Here is a 17,449-nt window from a genome sequence, read left to right on the forward strand (position 1 = left end):
CTCTCGGTCTATGGACACCTAAATGGAAGAAAAATCCGGATCAAACCCTTATTTATCTTAACCTTAGGATAATTTACTTCGCCGAAAGTTTTTATGTGCAAGAACGGGTCATTTGAATAAATGAATTTTTTAGTTTTATTTGGAAACTATTATTATTTGACCCAACCTGAATCGAATAGCTGACCCGACCCTGAAACATAACGATAGAAAAAATTTGTGTCCCATCACTTTATGCCCCCTTGGAAACTTTTGATCAAGCTACGCCACTAATTTCTATCATTATTTTTAGAATGGATGACAAACACATTGTCCTAATCTACACCACCTAAAATTCACTAAAATGTCCATCATAAAGTTTGAACCATTTGAGGATGGGTGTACCTATTGGCACACCCAATGCTTATATACACATCAAAAAGGGCTTTTCGTCTTATATGCACACCCTGCAGTGTCGAGCTGTGGCTAAAGTGCGGCGTTTTGATCTGGTCAACCAGACAAAAGACTGACGGGTCTGTTGACCGGATCAAAACACCGAGCTTTGGCCGCGTTTTGTTCCTGTCAACCAGACAAAAGACTGACCAGGTGTCTGGTGACAGGACCAAAACGCGGCCAAAACTCGGCGTTTTGGTCTGGTCAACAGACCCGTCAGACACCGTCAGTCTTTGTCTGGTTGACCGGACCAAAACGCCGTGCTTTGGCCGCATCTCGACACTACAGGGTGTGCATATAGATAAAAAAGCCCTTTTTAAGCTAACTATTTGCACACCAAGTGTGCAAATATTCTCCCCTACATTCTCATTGGTCCAAAGGACTCTTAGCCTGGTTTCTAACTGAATTTATGATATTCATTTTGTTGTTTTTGGTTATTAATTTGATAAATTTCAGTAAAATATGCCACATTGGATTTTAGATCTAAAATACACAGTTTATTTAGGATTCACGTGTATTTCTTTTTAGGATAAAGAAAGATGAAAAGATACACTGATATGGATACTAAATTGTAGTATATGTCGAGGGTTTAAAATTTACCAACCTCGTTAGGGCAAAAGCCCACAGAAGAACATGAATCTATAGGCTCGTACTTTGTATTCTTGATTCCTAAAAAGGACAGAAACCCATGTCTGGCTGATGAATCAAGACCATGGAGCCAGAGCGTGATTAACAGAGCTTGTGGTCTAGATCATGGCTCGGTAGAGGATCGTTGCTAGCCCATCTTATCCGGTCCTGACATGGCTCCATGGTTGTCTGACAAACACCAATCTCTATAAACCATCATTAGTGCTCTAATGGTGACCATGTGTATTTAAGTTCTACCTATGGTGGGCCCGGATGAGTTTTCCCCTTCAGGTCTCAAGTTTGTGTCAGTGATAGAGTTTCTCATTGAGGGATTTAAATTGGGAATCTATTGTGCGAGGGGGCTCTCTAACGCCAACCCGATTTAAGACAACGTATGCTAAAACTCCCGATATACACGAATAATTCACACCTTTAAAAAACATGCAATAGTTTGATTTGTGAAGGGGTATGGTCCCAGATCTCGCGTCAGCATCGACCGCGAGTGACCATTACCCTTATCAAAACCCCCACCAGCCAACAACTTGTGCCCATGCGAGAACGCGTCGACACAAGGGTTGAATCTAATCTATCTAGTAATGAAGGAGGACTTACCTGGAACATGAGAACGGTAGAGTGATGCGACATAGCATCACATCTGATGTATGAAAACGGAAGTATTCACAGCGATGGTCCAGTGAACACTTCTATCAATACAAGGAAGCTGGATAACAGCAACAGTCACCACAGGCGACGATGCGGCCAAAACCGCATCTCGCGTATTTCTTGATCACAAGCAAGAGACGCGATAACATCAGATGTTACCGCAGGCAGCGATGCGGCTAGTACCGCATCCTATACGCTCAACAAAGTGGGACTGACACCACGGTGCAAGTGGAACCAATGGCAGTCACCTGTCAGGTCTACGTAAGGCGACAGACTGACGTGGCGTCGTCTCCCCGGCCGACATGTCTGACACACCTGCAAAGTGCAGCATGCCTTCAGTCTATCCTTCCACCTCCTCCCTTCACTCCTCGGCTATAAATACCAACCCCAAAACCAGGTTTGAGGTACTCTTCACAACTCTCTCACTACTACTACTATCTTACTTTGCTTCCCAAGCAAACTACTGATTCTCACGCCGTGAGGAGTGGTAACAAGGAGCACCCCCCCACCCCATCCTCCTTGTTACGAGTCACGGTTTGTTTCCTTGTGCAGGAGATCAACCCACGGTGATCCAGCCAGCGATCTCTCCGAGAGGAAGGGATTAACCCTTCTTGACGAGACCAGTGAGTAACCCTGCCCGGTTAACCATTGTTTCATCATTGGCGCCCACCGCTACTCTTAGCACTTTTTCGATCATCCTTTTTCCTCTCTCAAAATCATGACTGATCACCAAAACAATACTGGGGATAACCAAAATCCCACAAATCTAAATCCGGTAGGGGTCAATCCCTCAACATCGCAACCCGGACACATGGCACATCAACGCAACGGGGTCCATTCCCTAACGTTCGGACATGACTTATCACAATACGCATCTGTGATCCCCCCGAACATGGACCCCCATGCCTGGTATGACCAACAGGCCACCCTACTGGCCGCAACATACAACCGCCGCTTGTGCGGAAGCGCACATACAAGCTGGCCAACCCCAGCACCGCACACCCCTGCCGATCGTGTTTTACAATACGAAGGCAGGGCGCATTCACGTCCAGCTTCGAGAAGCAGACGTGAAGACCGTGGATCATCTTACTGTTCGGTACACACAATCAACGAGGATGATTCCGCATACGGGTCCCACACCAGGGGACCAGTGCATACCCGCCTAGGTCCTTACGTTGAGGACAGACGACGATCCGCATCCCGACATGGCTCTGGAATTAAGAGCCGGTTGGGCCCACAGCCATACACCGAAGGGTATGGTCGTACCGACCCGGACGACCGTACATATTGTGGGGATTCACATGACACCTGCAGCAGACCGGAGGACGCAAACTATGTTCCTCCCACTCACCCCCGCAGTACATACCTCAGGGCTGCAAAACGCCCTGAGAACCAGCCCTATAGGCCGAAAGCTGCAGCCGAAAACTCCAAATTCGCCCCGCGAATAGCCCACGCCCATGTCACCACAACAAAATTCCCATTCAACGTTGGGAAATACAGTGGTTCATCCGACCCGGACGACCACATGAACATTTTCATAGGCGCAGGGTGCAATGGCCAATGGACGAACCCACTTGGTGCAATTTTTTCCCCCAGACCCTTACGGGTCTGGCCAGGGCTTGGTTCGATTCTTTGCCAGTGAGATCACTGGACTCATTCGAGGACTTTCATGAAAAGTTCCTCGCTCATTTCAGCCAGCAACGACGTCACACGCGTGACTCGTTGGACGTCATGAATATCTGGCGCAGAGACAACGAATCCCTAGAAGCATTCGTTGTCCGATACAATAAGGAGTGCCTGGAAATAGGCGACGTGGCAGATCAAATGGCACGGAACCATTTCATCAGGGTCGTGAAAGATAGGCAGATGGTTATGACCATCTCTGGCAAAGAAGGCTTGCCTAAAAAATGGGAAGATGTCATTACCGCAGTCAAGACATATGCCCAGACACAGCGGTCCCTCTAACCGCATGTGGCAAAGGCAGAGCCACAGGCCGAAACTTCTAACCACGGGTCCAAGCGTAACAATAAACGCAACCGGGACGTAGAGAATAGCGATATCTCCAAACCATACGTCCCGTGGACCAACCCGTTTGACCCGAGGAAACGCAGCCCTCAACGGGACAACCGGGCACCAAAGAAAGATTCTCGGGACCGCAACTGGACCGAGATCAACATGTCGCCAAGCGAGGTCCTTCTTGCGGACCCGCAATTCTTGCGACCGGCCCAACCAATGAAGTCCAAGAAAAATCAGGACCTCACACTCTACTGTGAGTATCACAAGGACTCGGGCCACACCACCAACAACTGCATCAGTCTCCGGCTGGAGATTGAGCGCGCCTTAAAAGAGGGAAACTGCAACACCTTTTACCAGGTGGGCAAAAACCCACCAAGCGCATCACCCCTCATGGCGAAGGTACCTCCTCCGGAAAGAGAACCATGTACGTGGCTTCTACTCACATGATCAACGGAGGCAAAGGTAGACCGCGCAAAGCGGCGAGAAGGCCGGACAATGACTGTAAAGACGAGCAAGTCGTCTTTCCAAAAGTTCGAGGCGGACCGCGCGATAGGCGCGCCGTCGTTATTTCAGGCCAACTGGCACATTACTGCACCGAGCGTCTATTCATCGACCCGGGCAGTACTTCTGATATAATCTACGAACAATGCTTCAACCAGTTCGACCAGGAGGACAAAGATCGATTGCAAGCAGTAGATTACCCATTGGCTGGGTTCGCAGGGGAAACTGTCTTTCCCCTAGGCCAGATCACTTTTTCTGTGCGCCTTACCAGCGGAAGGCACACAAGAACAGAAGAGGTAAACTTCATGGTTTTACCTCACACTTCCAGATATGACGTACTCCTTGGGAGAGAATCACAAGGAGATTTCAATATGATTACATCCGTCCCCCACTCTGCGGTCAGTTTCCCAACCGAATCAGGGGTCGCGATAATCTATGCCCGCAGGGACGTCATGATGTCGGACGAAGTACGTCCGACCAAGGTCGCAAGGCCCACCCCCAATAACCAACCAGAGAAATGGGTTCTCAACGCGAGATACCCAGAACAAAAGGTTACATTGGGTCACGCCTTGTCCCCGACCACAAAAGCGCACCTGAAGCAGCTTCTCTTCGGGAACCAAGACATTTTCACGTGGACACCCGCAGACATGACAGGGGTCCCGCGTGATATTGCGCAACATCACTTGAATACCTCACCAGGTATCAAGCCGGTGATCCAAGGCCAACGCCACCTTGGGTCCGCAAAGAATCAGGCGATGCAAGAGCAAGTCGAAGAACTGCTCTCCGCAGGCATCCTGCGGGAAGTCAAATACCAGACTTGGTTATCCAACCCGGTCATGGTAGAAAAACCATCCGGGGGCTGGCGCATGTGCGTCGATTACAAAGACCTTAACAAATCCTGCCCCAAGGATTGTTACGCACTTCCGGAAATCGACGAGAAGGTCGATAATCTCGCACCATTCAGATGGAAGTGTTTCCTCGATTGCTACAAAGGGTACCATCAGGTACAAATGGCGATCGAGGATGAAGACAAAACGGCATTCCGCACTCCCACCGGGAATTACTGTTATACAAAAATGCCGTTTGGGTTGCGCAACGCGGGCGCAACCTATCAAAAGCTGATGAACGACACTTTCCGCGGCCAAATAAGCAAAAGTGTCGAAATCTACATGGACGACCTAGTCGTCATGAGCATGGAGGAAGATACCATGCTCACAGACATTGAAAGAACATTCCAGACTCTGCGAAGCGTTAACATAAAGCTCAATCCAGGGAAATGCTCGTTTGGAATGGAAGAAGGCAAATTCCTTGGGTTCATCGTGACTAAAGATGGATTCAAGGTAAACCCGGAGAAAGTTCAGGCGATCGAGCGCATGCCATCGCCTTCATCAATGAAAGATATGCAACGACTAGCCGGCAGGCTAGCGGCACTCAACAGATTCTTAGCCAACCATGCAGCTAAGTCTTATCCTTTCATCAAGACCCCGCGGAACTGTTTAAAGAAGGAACAATTCCAGTGGACCGCAGAGGCTGAAAACGCTTTCCGGGAAATGAAGGAGTGTTTGATACAACTCCCAACCTTAACCGCACCACGCAAGGATGAGCCACTCATATTATACCTATCTGCCACGGACAACGCGGTAGGCGCGGTATTGATAGTGGAGCGGGAGGGGGTTCAAACACCCATCTATTACATCAGCAAGATGCTCAACGACCCAGAAACAAGGTACTCAATAATGGAAAAATTGTTATTAGCACTAGTGCACGCATCAAGAAGGTTGCGACGCTACTTCGCGAACCATGTCATCACGGTGCTAACCAATTACAGGATCGGCCCGATCCTATCCAAACCTGACATTTCTGTGAGATTAGCAAAATGGGCAATAGAGCTGGGCGCGCACACGCTGAACTACAAACCGCGCCCCGTGATAAAAGGCCAAATCTTAGCTGATTTCACTGCCGAAGTACCGGTGAATCGCATCCAAGAATGCGAACAAGCACAAAACCCTGTACCAACGCCATCTTCCTCAGAAACTTGGGCACTATTTACCGACGGTGCCTCCAACGAGGAAGGTGCGGGCGCAGGTCTGCGACTCGTCAGCCCTGATGGCCAAGAACTTACATATGCCATCCGCCTCGATTTCAAAAGCACAAATAACGAGGCCGAATATGAAGCCCTACTGGCAGGACTACGTTTAGCGGTCAAACTCGGCGTGCAGCATCTGGAAGCACACGTCGACTCTTTGTTAGTTGCAGGACAGATACGCGGCGACTATGCCGCAAAGGGGGATATCATGATCCTCTACCTCGAGCAAGCCCTGCAACTAACATCGAAATTCGCTTCGTTCAATATCCGACATATTAACCGAAGTGAAAATAAGTCCGCGGATGCACTATCAAAACTCGCATCCACCAGCTTCCAGCACTTGGCAAAGGAGATACGCATCGAAATTCTGCAAAATCCTTCGGTACCCCTGCGCCAAGTCAACGTCATTCAATACGGTACAACATCATGGATGACACCTATTATCGCATATCTGCAATCAGGTGTGACTCCCGAAAGCAAATCAGAGGCACGCAAGTTACAACATAAAGCGTGCCACTATCAAATGGGAGACGATATCTTATACCGAAAATCATACCTAGGGCCACTCCTGCGATGTGTCAACCCGCAGGATGCCACATACCTCATCCGAGAGATACACGAGGGCATATGTGGCATACATGCCGGACCACGCATGGTAGTGGCCAAAATCATGAATGCCGGATATTACTGGCCAGGCATGCACCTGGACGCCGTCAAAGAGTTGCGCAAATGCATCGACTGTCAACGTAATGCTCCAAAAACTTTGCGGCCAAAGAACAACTTAGTCCCCGTCACAACCGCATGGCCCTTTCAGAAATGGGCAATTGACGTTGTGGGACCTTTCCCTGACGCCCCGGGTGCGGTCAAATTTATCATAGTAGCGGTCGATTACTTCACAAAATGGGTAGAAGCAAAACCGCTCGCCTCAACCACTGCTATGATAACAAGAAAATTCATTTGGGAACACATCATCTGCCGTTTCGGTTTACCAATGTGCATTGTCACCGATAACGGCACCAACTTCGCTGCCGACTAATTCCAAAAATGGCTAGAAGAACTACATGTTGAGCACATATTCTCATCAGTAGCACACCCGCAAGGGAATGGCCAAGTCGAGAGTATCAATAAAAGTATACTCGAAGGCATCAAAGCACGGTTGGGAACGGCCAGGCGTGGCTGGGTCGATGAACTCCCAAGTATCTTACGGGCTCACCGTACAAGCCCAAAAACAAGCAATGGGGAAACACCCTTTAGCCTAGTCTACGGTTCAGAAGCGGTGATCCCCGCGGAAGTAGGTCTCCCCTCTCCTAGAATGTTGGCTATTGAAAAACTAGACAACATCACGGAACGCAGGATCGATTTGGACCTCTTGGAAGAAAGGCGCGAAAACGCTGCCATCAACGAGGCCAAATATAAATCCAAACTTGAAAAGTACTACAACACGCGCGTCCGCGTTTGTACTTTCAATCCAGGAGACTACGTCCTACGCGATAACGAAGCATCTAATGCTGAGCGCCCAGGCAAACTTGCCCCCAAGTGGGAAGGACCCTACCTCATCAAAGAGGTCTTAGGGAAAGGCGCATACAAATTACAAACATTAGAAGGCGAATCTATCGCACGAACATGGAACGCACAACAGCTTCGACGCTGTTATATGTAAGCCATGTTCCTACATTTTCTATGTAACATATCGGGCCGCAGGCCATTGGCAAATAAATAAATAAGCAATTTTATACATTATTGTTTGTTACTACTATTACAAATGCGTGTCCACTTTGCGGTATCCCAAAAACAGATTGGTAAAATTTTCATTCGCGATACCCATACAAAGTGGTAACCACAAACAAATATTGTAATAGGCCAGCAAAAGGCAAAAAGACTTGCATATTTATCCGGCCGGATAAACAAGTTTTTGTTAACACTAACACAATTCCTGAGCCCAAAAAGGCAAACAATGGAATTGACGCGTACTCATACGACAAAGGTATGGAGTATACTTGACCCCATTCACAAATGGGTAGAGTTCCGATTATATAAGTTTTTACAAAGCTTACGCAATTCTAAAACCCTAACGGGGTAAATAACGGAATTGACGCGTACTCATACGACAAAGGTATGGAATATACTTGACCCCATTCACAAATGGGTAAAGTTCCGCATACATACGTTCAAACATGCAAGAATTAAAAACACTTGTACAAATTGAACAAATAAACTTTATATTCAAAAAATTCAAGCACCCACGCGATGCTTAAGGGACTTACATAAAGTTCCTATCATATACAAGAGTAAAGCAAAAATGGGGCACATTAGCCAACCTAAACCCTATTTTGTACCGCTGGCTCCCGCACCATCTCCAGCACCACCAGCGGGATCTTCCTCTTCCGCATCGGCATACAGCATCCGCAGCCGGTCAACGTAGTCTGCAGCCTCTAAACAGTCGTCCAACTTCTCCACACAAGAGAGAGACGTATCATAAAAGGAGGCTACGGCCGCGTTCAGGCGACCTTCGGTATCCACGTCACGAAAGCCGGATCGCTCTTCGATAACACCGCCTATAGACATGACGTTCATATGGGAAATGCAGCGGTTATAACCAGCTTTAAAACCGGCATCGCGGGCACGCTCCTTAACCAGGTCCAAACCAGTTGCGGTCTCAGGTGCATCCATGATAGCCTGAACAATCTGCAATAAAAGGATGATAAGACTCGGATACTAATCCAAGCAAATATAAAGGCAAGGGATACTTACACGCGCGATACCGTGACTCCGCATCCACTCACGGTCAGCCTCCAGTTAGTTAAACGAAGAGGTCAGAGCATCTCTGGCCTCAACGGCAACATTGGCCCGCTCTTCCGCTGCAGTCATGCGGGCTGTGAGGTCAGTGACCGCGACCTCCCGGGCCTGAACTTCAGCCTTTCAAATAGCAGAAAACAGTTTACTCAATAAACATTCTCAAAAGGCAGAGAAATATACAAACAGAAGTAACGAATCATACCTGAAGGCTGGCAACAACTTTATTCAAACGAGTGCGCTCAGCATTCGCCTCTTCAAGAGCCTTAGAGGAGCGGCCCTCCCTCTCTTTGGCCTCATCAAGGGCCTTCGCAGTACGGGCCCCCGTTTCCTTGGCCTTTTCCAGCGCCTTAACAGCCAGGGCCTCTGCTTGTTGAGCCTTAACCGCCACTGCCTCAGCTGCAGCCTTTTCTTTGACCAAAGCAGCGTTCGCTGCCTTGGCATTCGTTAACTCCTGACGAGCACGAAACAGATTGTCATTCTGCTTAGCCCAAGATTCATTCCACTTCTTGCGCTCATTGGAAAACTTTTCATTCCAACTCTTGCGTTCATCAGAAAGAAGTTTGGCAAGAGTACGAACCTGTTTCAACTGAGCAGTGGCAGCCCACTCCGAGGTCTGTTTCTGCTTCTCAAAAGCAGCTCTATCCTTCTCAAGCTGCTCCGCACCCGCACGAGCAGCCTTGACCAACTCCTCTGCTTCCGCCCGCAAGCGCGCAGCTTCTTTCTCGCGGCGACCCAGCACCTTGTAATCTTCCAAAATGGCATTCGCCACAATGGAAGTTCCTACTAACATTGAAGAGAGATGGTTGATGCGCAGCTCACGAGGCGCGGCACGGGCGCGTTCAACTTCAAAGGGGGTACCCAAACCACCCAGAATCTCCCTACACGCGGAAGGATCGTTAGAAACATCATCCCCCTGCATAACAGTCCAGGGGGGTCGATGATACGCGGTACCGCGATCCTGCGTGTAGGTGCGGTAATAGTACTCCAATTCAGACTCCCCAGGCTGAATGGGAGACTCATCGGAACCCGCACCACCAGAAGTAGAACCAGCAGCCTCTCCTCAGCAGAAGATTTAGGCGGCTCCGCATCATGCTGCCGCACCTCAGCATCAGACTTCTGCTTACCAGCATCTGAAAACCTCAAGTCCAATCCATCACCCTCATTAGGAGAGATCAGATTGTCAGAGGAATCTACAGTATCGAAAATATGGGCAGCAGTCTTTTCCACCGTCTTCTCCACGGTGGGATCGCGAACCGGCCCAACAAAAGGAGCCGTAGGCTCCTTGGGCACAACAGGCTCCTTCGGCACCCCCGCACCCGCAGCAGCGGTATGCGAGGGAGACAAAGGGAAGTCAAAAAAAGACAACCCTGCATCTTGGGATTCTGCAACGCAAAGAGCAACAATTGTTAATCCAAACACATTGTACATACGAAACAATGAAAAAAGATATACTTACCAGCAGCAACCGCAGGTTTCTTTTGCGCCGGAGCCGCCCTTTTGGACTGCAGTCCCCACGCTTTGGTTCACCACCACAAGCAACCTTCTGCTCTGGTTCTCTTTTCTCACCAACAACGGGGGGACCCGCAGCAGTTCCACCCGCAGCCGCACCACTACCTATAACACCCAAACCCTCAAGGGTGTCAGATACTACCACGTAATCGGTATATCCACGATAACAAGATCGATAGGTACCTGCGGCTTCAGACACTGAAGAAGGGGCAACTGAGCCTTCAGCCTTCCCCTTGCCACGACCCCGCGTGGTTTTCTTCACCGGTTTCTTCTCCGCATGCTTTTTGGGGATGCGCTTCTCAAACTTCCCCAAATCCGCAAGGATAGCTGCATTGAAACAATCAAGAAAACCAGTTAAAAAGATAAACTAGAAAAACAGATGCAACTTACGAAATACCTCTTGCGTCTCCCGGCACAGGGGCATCCAGCATTGCGCGCGTCGGCACGCGGAAGTTGCTAAGAATTTCTAGGTTGAAGCCTTTCTTCAGCTCAACCGCAATAAGCTCAACCCGACCCTCGAAATCGGGCTCGAACATTCTCCACAAGCCAACCGCATCCACTGATACAACACATGCATGCAGATTACTACAAGGATTAGGAAGTAAGGAAAACAACAAAGAGTAACAAACTTACCACCACTCTTTTCCCGCAAAACGGGCCTTGCCTTCCTATCCGGTCTAGTGAGCATCACCCGCAACACCCACAGCTGATTGTTATCCAACTTCTTGAGTTCAATAGGCCGCAGCCTAGAGAACCAATCCACAGTCTTTGCGGTGGCAACAGGAATATCTTCATCAGAAACTCCAACATTGACATTCCTGAAAGACATGCTGGCATAGACCGCACAGGCTTTAACATAGAAGAATTTCTTCTTCCAGCCTGTCACACCCTTAGGAGGCGTCATCAACTTCAAGCTCCCATGTCGTTGAGTAAACGAGAAAAAACCAGTGTTCACCGTCAACTGGTAGAATCGCCGGAAATTTTCAACAGTAATGGGCAAACCATGGGCACGGAATGTATATTCAAAGTTCCTGATTCGGAACATTCCAAAGGGACTAAGTTGGGAGATATGGAGATGATAATACTCCAACACCTCTGCAACGAACACCGTCACCGGCAACCTAAGGTTGCCGTCGTTGAAAAAATCAGCCCACAAAGTAATATAACCGGCCGGAGCATCGGCACCGGTATCCCCCTCTTGTGGGTAAGTAGCATCCCACTCGTCGGCCATCTGAACGGTGGTTATTAGGGTTTTGAAACCACCCCTCGACCACTTCAACACCGGTAACCCACCACCGGGAACATCAACATCATCATCTTCGTCTTCATCAGCCGCTACGACCGGCTGTTCAGGGTTCTCACCCTCCACATTATATGGACTTGATGGTTCAGCCATCAGAAATGTCGAAGAAACGAAAGAACGTGAGTAGAAACACTAAACTCAACCTCACCGGAAGTTCAAGAAATATCGTCGGAGAAGACAAAGAAATGTTCTCTCACCGGCAAATTTTTGAAATTTCGAACAATTGAGGGGAAACCACGAACGGTTTCCCCTTATATACCCATCGCAATTAATGCGGAGGGAGAAAACGAATCATCACGTTCAAAAAGAACGAATTGCGCGACACCACGTGTCAAGCGCCGTTTTCACTGACGGTTATCACGCGCGCGTGGCCGCCCACGCGCCTGACATAAGAGACGTTTACACTCTTTGCTACAGTGCATTTAATGCCTCGGGCAGTGCAAACGTCCTTTCATTTCAGCACATGCCAGAAAGATCTCACCAACTTCCACCAACTCACACGTGCGCTCAGCTACGTATGTAAAAAAAAGCGACTACCTTATCCAATTACAAGCGGTATGCGGTTTCTCTGATTCCCGCACCATAACCCATACCGCATATCGTTTTTTTTTACATACCCCTAAAAATAGGCAGAAATATATATCTCCACACTATAAGGGGGTATAAGACCTTTCCGCACTATCCACGAGCACACGTGGAATATGCGGAAATGACACACACGAGCCCGTTCAGGTGTGTCAGATACTCAGAACCAGCGTTGTTCTTTGGACTGAACCGCATCTCAGATACAGGTAACCGCATTGCCTTCATTCTCTTCAAGCTTCAAATCCCTCCTGTCCGGTTCACAACCACAGAGGGTGCATGAACCCCTTCTTTAACAAGAAGAAGGAAGGGAATGTATGCGCGCGCACATCAGCAACCCTGACTCCTGAACCTTCAAGATCCACATCCGAATAACACACCCGTTTCGAGCGAATATGGGAATGCAAAACCGCAGACACTCATGAGTCGCTGCGGACATAACCATAGCTTCCGCAAATGGTTGTTACGGAAGAGCCACAACTAACTCCACATCGAGGAACGAAACTACTTCAAGGAAAAACTCCTCGGTATTGGAGCGTGAAGGAAGGTGCCTAAGGAAGAGATGCGGACAAGATCCCCAATGATCATACGAGCCCTTGTCGAACAACAAGCGATCGAACAAGCGGTAACAAGTCTGCTTATGACTTTGTTACCCTACTTGTACGTTGGGTAGAATAAACAATGATAGGCATTACCATGCCTATGATCATGTTTATTTGACCGTTATCCAGAATCACATTGTTCGACCAAACATGGCCAACAATGACGTAAGTGCCCAACGTTGTTCCCACAACCGTGGCCAACAATGTCAAGCAACGAGGTAACCGCAAAGGACGTGCGGTTACTTGAGAGCTAATGGGAAGAACATGAACACCCACGAAAGGAATCATCATTAGATATCCAATCATGGGAACAACATGCTCTCTTCTTCATTCACCACTTCAAAGGTTGGTTCGAAGTTTGTGCACACCTTCAACCACCATCTCAAAGATTGGTTCGAAGTTTGTACACTTCCTCCAACTAATTCCTACAGTTGGTTCGGCACACCAACAGGTGGCAACCAGCCAAAGGCTGAGAATTTCGCATCAGACGAAACATTTTCACCGGTACGGAAGAGGCGTCAAATGACCCTTCCAGACCTCCAGCTTGATTTACAAACAGAAAAGACCATCCACATGGTCTAGGATCTCCTCCAGACTCCAAACTACCTTCTAAACACCATAGTCCAGTACTCCTCCCACATACAACTTATATGTGGCAGCAACACTAGACTGGGGGGACTTGAAGGGGTATGGTCCCAGATCTCGCGTCAGCATCGACCGCGAGTGACCATTACCCTTATCAAAACCCCCACCAGCTAACAACCTACTTGTGCCCATGCGAGAACGCGTCGACACAAGGGTTGAATCCAATCTATCTAGTGATGAAGGAGGACTTACATGGAACATGAGAACGGTAGAGTGATGCGACATAGCATCACATCTGATGTATGAAAACGGAAGTATTCACAGCGATGCGGCCTCGCACCGCGTCCAGTGAACACTTCTATCAATACAAGGAAGCTGGATAACAGCAACAGTCACCACAGGCGATGATGCGGCCAACACCGCATCTTGCGTATTTCTTGATCACAAGCAAGAGACGCGATAACATCAGATGTTACCGCAGGCAGCGATGCGGCTAGCACCGCATCCTATATGCTCAACAAGTGGGACTGACACCACGGTGCAAGTGGAACCAACGGCAGTCACCTGTCAGGTCTACGTAAGCGACAGACTGACGTGGCGTCGTCTCCCCGGCCGACATGTCTGACACACCTGCAAAGGTGCAGCATGCCGTCAGTCTATCCTTCCACCTCCTCCTTCACTCCTCGGCTATAAATACCAACCCCAAACCAGGTTTGAGGTATCTCTTCACAACTCTCTCACTACTACTACTATCTTACTTTGCTTCCCAAGCAAACTACTGATTCTCACGCCGGAGAGTGGTAACAAGGAGCATCCCCCACCCCATCCTCCTTGTTACGAGTCACGGTTTGTTTCCTTGTGCAGGAGATCAACCCACCGGTGATCCAGCCAGCGATCCTCGAGAGGAAGGGATTAACCCTTCTTGACGAGACCAGTGAGTTAACCATGCCCGGTTAACCATTGTTTCATCAGAATGATACATTGTAGGTGGCAAGTACTTGTCAAATACTCTCAAATTAAAAGCTAGAAACAGGAAAACTCACCTTGAATTATATTGAGATGAGAATCTGTGACTCTTGACATCTGAACCCAAACATTCTGCAATAGATATCATCTCACAATGTTCTCCCTTCTTATTTAATGAAAACCACTGTACTCCCATTAAACAAGTACAAGTTAGATCGTGCATGTTAAAAGTTACATGTGATATTCTATAATATAGACATAGAAGCTAATTACCGTTTTGCCGCCGTTAAGGAGGATCCCTTTGGACTGAAACTTCATCGGTTCAACGTCAGATCTGCAGTTCAGAGGACATTGTTTGTTTTGTTCCATTCACCCATAAACTCTTGATAACTGAGTAAATCTAGACTTCTCTCAAGTACTGCCACAACCTCAACCATCTTTGGCCGATCATCACCAGATTCCTTGAAACATTGATACGCAATGTCTGAAAATATTTCTAAAGTACTCTGGTTCAATGGTTGAATGGTCGGATATTTGAAGATGATATCATTTAACTTGTTTTGTTCATATCTCTTAATCCACGTGGTCATTAAGATCTCCTTAACATGATCCTCGCTATCAAGCGTATAGCATAATCTCCCGCATAAAACTTCAAATAAGACCACACCAAAAGAGTATACATCCGACTTTTTCGTTAGGGTGTGTGTCATCGCGTACTGTGGATCACAGTACCCAGGGGTACCTTCTGCGACTGTGACAATAACAGAGTTCTGCTCATCAGCGGGGTCCATTATTGATAATCCAACGTCAGATACTTTAGCATTCCATTGGTCATCAAGTAGGATGTTGGCACTTTTTACACCATAGTGGATAAGTCTTTGGTGTGTCTCCCTTTGATCATGAAGGTACCTTAGCCCCTTTGCGGCATCCAAACATATCTTGAGACGACGTGACCACGTGAGATGAGGGGAGTCCAAATAGCGGTCAAGGCTTCCACGAGACACATGCTCATACACAAGGATCATCTCATCCCCTTGGTAACAAAATCCCAGAAGAGAGACAATATTCTCATGCCTGTAACAGGAAAGAGTCATGATCTCTTTCAAGAACTTAGGGATTCCTTGTCCATACTTCGGATCAATACGCTTAATAGCAGTCATGCTTCGGTCCTTACAGAGAGACACTTCTCCTCTATAAACCTTCCCAAAAGCACCACCTCCAATATAGTTCTTCTCAACATTGAAGTGGTTGGTGGCTAATGTTATCTCTTCCAGCGGGATTGTAAGATCTTGAAATTGCTGCCAGAATACCAACATATTTGGGGATCAGATAATAGTTATTATACAAATCAAGGGTGGGAAAGCAATTGCAAGTGCACAGCTAGACACGACGTCTGCAAACATTTTCGTTTCAATTCGTTGGTGTATTTCAATTTTAATTAATTCCGCAATCTTATTTCTTTGGTGTTTAGAGTGAAATTCCCAAATAAGCTAACATCCTACAAATATAATTTAACATCCTACAAACATAATGTACCTTCTGATATCCTATTGCAGTCTCAAGTTCTGACACAACCTCAGCCATCCTTGGCCGATCTTCACGAGATTCCTTCAAACATCGATACGCAATGTCAGAAAATATTTCTAAAGCGCTCTGATCCAAGGGTAGAATGGCCGTATCTTTAAAGATGACATCATTTAACTTCTTCTCTTCATAGCTTTTAATCCACGTGCGCACTAAATTCTGCTGAACACGACCATTGCTATATGTACAACATAACCTCCCACATAAAACTTCAAATAAGACCACACCGAAAGAGTATACGTCTGACTCTTTTGTTAGGGTGTGCGTCATCGCATACTGCGGATCACAGTACCCAGGGGTACCTGATGCAACGGTGACAATAACCGACTGCTGCTCATTAGCGGGGCCCATTATTGATAGCCCGAGATCAGCAAGTTTACCATTCCACTGGTCATCAAGTAGCGCTTTTTACATCACAGTGGATAAGTCTTTGGTGTGTCTCCCTTGGATTATGAAGGTAACTTAATCCCTCTGCTGCATCGAGGCATATCTTAAGACGCTGTAACCACGTAAGATGAGCGTTATTTAAGTAGTGATCGAGGCTTCCACGAGATGCGTGCTCGTATACCAGGATCATCTCATCCCCTTGGTAACAAAATCCCAGAAGACAGATGAGATTTTCATGGGTGTAACGGGAAAGCGTTGTGATCTCTTTCAAGAACTCAGGTATACCTTGTCCATGCCTCGGATCCAGACGCTTGATAGCAACCGTGCTTCGTCCCTTAGAGTGAGACAGTTCTCCTTTATAAACTTTCCCGAAACCACCACGTCCAATACAATTATCATCGTTGAAGTTGTCGGTGGCTGATGTTATATCTTGATGTTGGATTTGAAGATGTTGAAACTGCTGCAAGAAAGCATCCATATTCGTGGATCAAGTAATAATTAAAAAAAATGAAATGAAATGAAGCAGTTCACAGCTTGACAAGAGATCTGTAAAGAACCAACACAAGATGAGAGATATTGAAGGATCCCAAAGTCAACTTCGTGTCGGTCAGTCTACCAGCTGTCGTGTGAATAATTGAAGGATCCAGTGTGGGTTAGTCTACCAGCTGTCGTGTAAATAATTGAAGGATCCCAAAGTCAACTCCATGTCGGTTAATCTTTTTTTTTTTTGAACGGCCAACAAAAACTTTTATTCCATTTAGCCAGCGGCTAACACCAAAATTACAAGATCGTCATGACCACCATAAAAAAACC

General features: G+C 47.4%; 1 non-coding gene across 1 annotated transcript; it reads left to right on the forward strand.

Annotated features, from left to right (window-relative positions):
- The first annotated feature begins 1,046 nt into the window (after window positions 1-1,046).
- LOC118487899 lies at window positions 1,047-1,255 on the forward strand. The gene has a single exon (XR_004882836.1). It is a non-coding gene; the product is annotated as a small nucleolar RNA U3 (small nucleolar RNA).
- Window positions 1,256-17,449: the final 16,194 nt, after the last annotated feature.

This window comes from Helianthus annuus, chromosome 15 (assembly GCF_002127325.2).
Source record: "Helianthus annuus cultivar XRQ/B chromosome 15, HanXRQr2.0-SUNRISE, whole genome shotgun sequence".
Classification (NCBI taxonomy): domain Eukaryota; kingdom Viridiplantae; phylum Streptophyta; class Magnoliopsida; order Asterales; family Asteraceae; genus Helianthus; species Helianthus annuus.